We start from the raw sequence: 7,517 nt of genomic DNA, 5'->3' as shown, positions 1-7,517 counted from the left end.
AGAAGTGGTAAACCTCCGGCGAAATCTGAACGGCATTCCGTCCGTACGTCTTCGAGAGCCGCCCCGTGGCCAACGCTACTTGACCCGCTCGAAATGGCCCGAACAGTTAGGCAAAGCGACAAACGGCCACCACTCTAGTGGTGGTGATAGCCACCGGCAGCCAGAAATTATGTCACCTGTCGCTTGCTGTAGTTTTCGTCACCGCGACTTTGTTGATTCGCCCAATGGGTTTTTTTTCCTTTGATGCCGAGCCGTGAGCTAAGTAGCCAAGAAAAATAGTTAATTTCACGCCAAAGCGATGCGTTTAGTGTCAACGCAGCCGTAGTAAGCAGAATGTTTTCTGGTGCAATCGGTATCGGCCGGCACGGGAAGTGTGTGTGCGTGTGTGAATTGGAAACAAATGGAAGGAGTGTTGGCTGATTGTTACGGAATAATCACGGATGCTTCCGACAATGGAATTGTTAGACTGAATATCCCGTGGGCATTGAGGATATCGGCCAGCAATGCTCCATACATCATTTAAAATTTGAATTCCACGGTAAGGAATATCACATTGGACAAATAACCGACGAAAATGTCCGGTTTGAAATTTGACGTTTCATCTCACGGACAAAGTTCACTCACATTGTCAAACGTTTTAGAACAAAAAAAAAACAAAGAAAAAAAGAAAAAAAATTTGCGATTTCTTAAAAATAATTTGCGATTTGCGATTTTAAATGTTCTAAACAAATTTTGCCAAGTACTAAAGAAAATGCTCCGTGTTGAATAAACATGCGTGGTGAAAAGCTGGAACGCTGAAGCTTTACTGAATTCACCTCGAAAACTTTGTCGAATTGTTAACGCCTTAAAGTAGGCTATAGTATGCCCGATCTCGCTACGCCATTTCGCTCTTATTTTGAATTTTCTTCGCCCCGAGTTCAAAGCCGAACCGAAAAAAAATGTGCCTAAAATGTGTTTTTAAAGTTGGTCATCGTATGGCTAATTTTGCAACGAACCAGTCCACAACCATTTTCTTAAGTTGTTATTGTGTTTATTTTAAAACAATTTGAATTAAAGTAAAGTAAAGTAAATTTTAAAGTAAACAGTAAAAATTAAAGTTAAAATTCACATAACGTAGACCTGTTCCAATGACACTTACTTACTTACTTACTTACTTAATCCGGTTACAACCGTCGAGCGGTCTTTACCTGCTGCAAGGAACCTTTCCACCGCTCGCGGTCGAGAGCCTTCGTCCACCACATATCAATACCGGCCGATCTCGCGTCCCGGTCGACGCAATCTCTCCATGACACACCATGGCAAATTTACGAAAAATGTGAAATTAAAAATGATTTCCAAAGATGGCAGATAGCGACATTAACTTAAGCCCCTTCTTAGTCAATAAACTCGTACCAACTAATAAGCTGTGGAATGTGACTGGGAACGATTCATCAATGCCTTTTCAGACCATCACGCAACAGAAACCAAGAGTATGGGTGATGCAAAATCATAACCCAGTCCCGGCCAGAACCATAAAAATTCCAACACCAACAACACAGGAACGATCATAAAAGTATCGTGGTATCGTGACGCGTTCCAGCATCCATCAAGGTCACCCATTGGTACAGAAACGATCGTTCGACAGATCGAAACAACGTCCAGCAACTCAGTTCTGTTGCAGCCTTCAAACAAGTCAGACGTGCAATTTTCGTAACCACTAACCCGCTTTGTATGTTTCATAAGAAAATGTGTTAAATGTGTTTAATGTGTTGTAGCTGCCTCATGAATGAACGTTTCTAAAAGCAATGTTCGTCGGCTTCAACTCAGCCCTTAAAGTGTACATGCAAGCAAGAAGCAAAAAGAACAGAATCAATACCAAGAAAGTAATCTCCGAGAAGGATGAATTCAAGATAGGACAAATGAAGAAGAGGATTTCGGATAACATTCGTACAGTTTATTGACAACGTTTATATCGCAAGTAGAGAAGAAAATGTTCAGAGTGACCAAGTACGTCAATTCTGCTATCGATTTCATAAAGACGGTAACTAATTTTCAACTTCTCTCCGTAGCTTCATTTAAAATTTCTCCACCGTTACATCGCTTTACAATTTTGATCCCACGATCAGTGGTCGCCTGGTGCAGTGTAAGAACGTTCCAGACACAACAAAAGAACTCGGGCTCTAAAAAATATGAACTCCATGGTGCCAGAGTTACCAGACGAAGTGAGTGATTAAAGGTTTTGGTTAAATCAAATGTGTCGAACAATAAGTGGTTAATTTTTACAGATTTGGTGCCACATATTTGATTATTTTGACGTGGAGGAATTAAAGGTTGCATCGCTGGTGTGCCGGCGATGGTTATATCTGACATTTTCCGGGCGGCGCATGACACGAGTTTTATTGAAAAGCAATTCAGATGGTGAAATTCTTGAGGACACTAATAGGAAATATCAGAATATCAAACTCAACTTTGTCGAAAATATGCCAACAAATTGGATAAATATTTTGCAATCATCCTGTTCTACTATTGGATCACTGGAAGTAGGATTCTCCTATGATAACGCATATGTTTCAAACATGTTGCATGATAATAGTCTGCTTCCTAACAAACGGATGTGCGCTTCCGACTTGTCTTCATCATTGCCGGTTCTGGAAAACTTGAAATGCCTGACTCTTAACACACTTTTCGCTTATTATTATGATTGGCCCAGCAGAGAATTCAATTGGATTAAAATTGCACCTAACATACAATGCCTTCACATGAATTGTGTTTCAAAATATGAACTAAATATATTCAAACACTTCAGAGGGCAATTAACAGACATTTCAGTAAAAATTCTCTTTAACGAAAACATTGCCAATCAATTTTTGAACCTGAGTTTCCCTCGTTTAGAGAGTTTTCTACTAGAAAAAGTAGATTATGAGGAAGATCCCGAAAGAACTCGGACATTTTTGCGAAAGCATCCCAACCTTCGACGACTTCATATCAGCAAAGCAATCACCGAGATGCTCATAACAACCATTACGGGCCACTGTAAGTTGCTGACCGACTTGGTTTTTGAGAAGTGCGAAATTCATGAAGAGTTTTTTGAGTCCTTCGCGCAATTAACTAAATTGAAGGTAAGCATTACCATATGCAGATTTTTTGTGCAAATCTATTATAATACTTATTATTTTAGTGTATCACATTCACGGATACTGATATGGATATCGCTGCAGCCCTGTTCCATGGATGTGGAACCAATCCTTCTCTGCAATTCATTGATGTTGAGAAATGTACCTTGTATGATGATATGGATTTTTGGAAGGGGTTCTTCGAAATTGCTCCACAAATAAGCGGCTTAGCGACGACCGTATGTAACGGTGCCTTACATTTCATCTGTGAAAACTTTAAGAATCTCAGTGTTCTTAAATTGAATTATTTTGCCCCGGAGGAGGTGAACTATAAACTCTCATTTTCTATGGCTGGTGCGTTCATTGTATTCGCTTCAATATCCTTTTGCAGGGCGAAATCGATGACTTGTCCAAAATTGATCAGTTGCCTCTTCTGCGCCAACTTCATTTAATGAGCTGTCCCAAACGCAAACTGATTCGGGCTAGCAGCAAAGTTTTATTGGACTTAACATTCGACTACTGTAAGGAGGTAAGTGCGTAAGAATTTAGGAGCGAAGAAGCGGATACTATCTTGTGTATTATCTTGTCATAGTATCCTTTTCCTGGTGTCGAGATTCTTCCTTTCGAGAATCTTCGTGTCGAGAAGTTAACGAACGAAGATCTTCTGATGATACAAGAACGGTTCCCCAATCTGAAACGATTGACCGTTAAGAATAATGATTCGGTATCTGTGGCTGGCATCAAAATGTTACACAAATTAATTAAATCGTGTAGAATCGACCTAAATGGGCAACGCTTCTATCCCAGGTCCTAACAATGCGTTGGAGCTGAAGGTGTACTTCGTACGAAGGTTTCTACTGCAAACAATCTGTAATATCTATTTGCACTGTCGGAAATGAAGGGATTTTTTTTCAATGTCATTTGTACCACTTTAGAAGCACCAGTAAGCTTCAATGTGTATAAAGAAACAAGAGTCTTAGTGGTAGGGTTACAACAGAAATCCTTGAATATTTGGATAGTTTGCAAACAACACGTGCGCAGTAGCTAGTTCTTTCGTTTTACTATCATATCATTTGTTTAAGAGTACATTATGCCAAATTTGTTCTTCAGACTTCAAATAAACGTGTGAATGTATCATATAAGCAGATTGGGCAAGCTTCCACGTTCTTGATTGTGGATTGGTTCGTCAGTTTGACGTTTGACAGCAATGTTTGCAGTTTCTCAATTTAATCTAACGCTTCACTGGTCCGAAATACGTGTTACACCCAATGCACAGAGTTATTGGTGGCTGCTGTTTGTGATTTGTTGGAATCCTTTTTAAGAATTTTACCTTCGTAGAACCAACAGTAAGTACATCTGCTTGGTTGCATACATAATTTATTGACCGTAGCGTCCATAATTATTTGTTTATCATTATTATTAGGGACAATGGAGAAGCCGCTACAACAGCGAGTTGTCGGCAATGCACGATGACTTTACTGTCATGCAGCGTGTACAGCTCGCCAGGCTCCAGTGCAGTGCAGGCTCCACGCAAGAACGGCCAGTATTGCAATGTGGTGGACGAAGGCACTTGACCGCGAGCAATGGAAGGATTCTTTGAAGCAGGCCAACACCGTTCGGCGATTTTAGCCAGATAATAAGAAAGAAGGAGGCCGCCATTAATGAAATCCAGTACCGGCGATTGCGACAGAAACACCGGAACCAAGAGAAGGCCGACAAAACAATATCGACGATCGTTGGTCCTGAGTTCGCAAATAGATTTCATTCGAGAACGATGCGTTTAGTATGAAATGCATATTAATTTAAATATTCTAGGCAAATTTCAACAAATACGTGCTCTGAAAAGTGTTGAATAAACGTGCTTAGTGAAAAGCCCGAACGCTGAAGCTATTCTGGGTTCAACAAATTCACCTCGAAAACGTTACCAACGGTATTAGCACCTTAAAGTAGGCTATCCGCCCATCTCGCCATGCCACTTCGCTCCTATTTTGAATTTTCTTCGCCCCGAGTTCAAAGCTTAGCGGTAACCGAACGTTTGGTCACATTGCAGCTTATTTTTGATATATTTTTTTAGCGCAGACTACTTTACGTACGATTGGTTTTGCAATGAACCAAAGATTCATTTAGCTCATTATTGTTCTCTCGAATTCCTTCTTTAGCTCCAGCCGTTCCTCAACCCAGCTTCCGTGAAGTAAATGAAGCAATTTACCACTTTTAAGACAGTTTTAAATTGTGTTTTGTTATTTAAAACACAAACACAAGGTGATGAGGCCGTTAGGCACTTTGTAATGCGCAGGTCTGGATGTGTAAGTAGCACTTAAGACGATTGCTTCCGAGTGTCGTCACCTAGATACTGAGGTGGAATTGTCCAGCGTCATAACGAAATGCTTACACTGCGGCATTTCCACTGCTGCTGCCTTGACACTGGTGAATCCCGGTAGGTCCGGAAGCAAACGAAGCTGATGACAATCGGCTATAACTAGACTAATCTTTACCGTTCAACGTCCATTCTTCGACTGTATCGTTTATTGATTCTTATAGATTCTTATATTATAACTAGCACTCCGGTCGTTAGCTTTGCCTATCTGCTTTGATTGCAAAACGTATGCTGGATAGCTACTGAATTTCTTAAATTGTATAACCATATTAATCGGTCGGTTCAATGGCAAAACAGTTCTTGTATCGCCAGTCGCGCTCCACGTGCTGCAATTTCGGTGGCGTGATATACTTTGCTATTTATTGCTGAGTGCATCTTTTGTGCATCTTCCGCAGGATCTGCCATCGGTGGTGGTATGGGTAAAACAAACTCGTTGTAGGTCCTGCACAATCTTTTTAATAATTCTACCAAATGTCAATTATTTAGTTCCGATATTCGACAACTTGTCTGAGAAAAAAGCGTTTGAAACTAAATAACGAGCTGCGTTTACAGTTGGCCTTTTTACGGCTTGTACTCAAAAGCATCCGACAACAATATTCATGATCTATTCAGGTAAGTATTTAAGTAAGCTAAAGAAAACAATCAAATTACTAACACTAATTTCGATAGTAATTCGATATTCGACAAACATAGTGGTTAACAAGTTCGCTTATGATAAGAAAATATAAATTCTTCATAAGTAACTCTTCTTCCAAAACAATGTTGAGTACTTGAAACTCTTTGCTCTACTAACTAAACTGTCTTTCTAAGTTGAGCTGAATGCTAGATTGATTATCATCGACTCGACTAGTAATAAATCTCAAAATTGTGGTTGATAGACAACAAAAAAAAAAGGTAGACTTCACATATCCTATTAAGGTCCCAGGCAATTTCTTGGAACGGAGTGAGTCCCAATAATTTATTTTTAAATCTCGTTCAAAAGTTCTTGGTGGAAATAATTATTTTTAAATGTACGTCACATTCTTGAAACCATCCTTCGCATGGCACTGCTTGAAAAAATCCGAACCGATTCCTTTAGCGGCGAAGGGAAGAAACTGCGCACAAGGGCCAAGGGCCAAGGTTGCTGCATAACCACGTGAAGTGGCGGTTACGCAACTTTGGCGCGATCGCAAAAAGCTGATTGGCGTACGCATTTTGCGCATTCTTCGGAAGCGCGATCGAACGCCGCTACCAATCACCCGGCCAGTTGCAGCTGTCTCGGCCGAACGGCATTCTCATCGCTTCCTAGTTTGGCCGCCAACTTCCGAGAGCCTCCATCCCCGGGGGTGGTTCCGTTGCGCACAGACGTCCACTATGTTTACACTGTGTTTGCCAAGGGGTGCCAAGTTGTTTACGTTAGCTGCTTTTCTCACCTACCCTGCAGGTTGGCCGATTTTCCCGGGTGTTTGGCCGATGCTTCGTTCCACATCGAGCGGGGAGCATGCCAGCGGTGCAGCGCCACGCACTGAGCATAGCTCCACCGCTCCGATCGCACCGCACCCATCGATAACGGGAACCGGGCACCGTGTGGCATACCGACAGTCCGAGTCCCCGGCTCCGGCCAACCCATCGGCGGTCCCACCGCTGGTCCGAGCCGGAGGGAAAAGAGAAAATATTGTAAAATTAATTGGGTTTTCGGGAAAATCAGCGCATCCCGGTTCCACGCGGTCCTCCCGGCCGCACCGGTGGGCAGGCAGGCAGACGGCCGGCGGGCGCGCAGTGATTAATGTAGCGCTGACGTGGGGCTCGATAACCGAAATTCGAATTTGTTTTTCCATCAACCGCTTTTCTTTCGGTTAGTTTTGCGTTTCGTTCGGGTCTGCCTTGCGCCTAGCTCTGGCGGTCATTTTGCTTTTGTTTTTATTTTTCTGTTTCACAGTTCCTCCATCCATCTCCCCATCAATTAGCAGTTTCTGCGCGCATCGGAATTATCCCATTTACTGGCTGACTTCATCCGCATGGTCCATAAACCGCGCGCGATAGGTTGAGTGACTTTTTTAGCAATGCTA

This window comes from Anopheles cruzii, chromosome 3 (assembly GCF_943734635.1).
Source record: "Anopheles cruzii chromosome 3, idAnoCruzAS_RS32_06, whole genome shotgun sequence".
Lineage (NCBI taxonomy): Eukaryota > Metazoa > Arthropoda > Insecta > Diptera > Culicidae > Anopheles > Anopheles cruzii.
Note: the sequence above shows the minus strand (reverse complement) of the source record.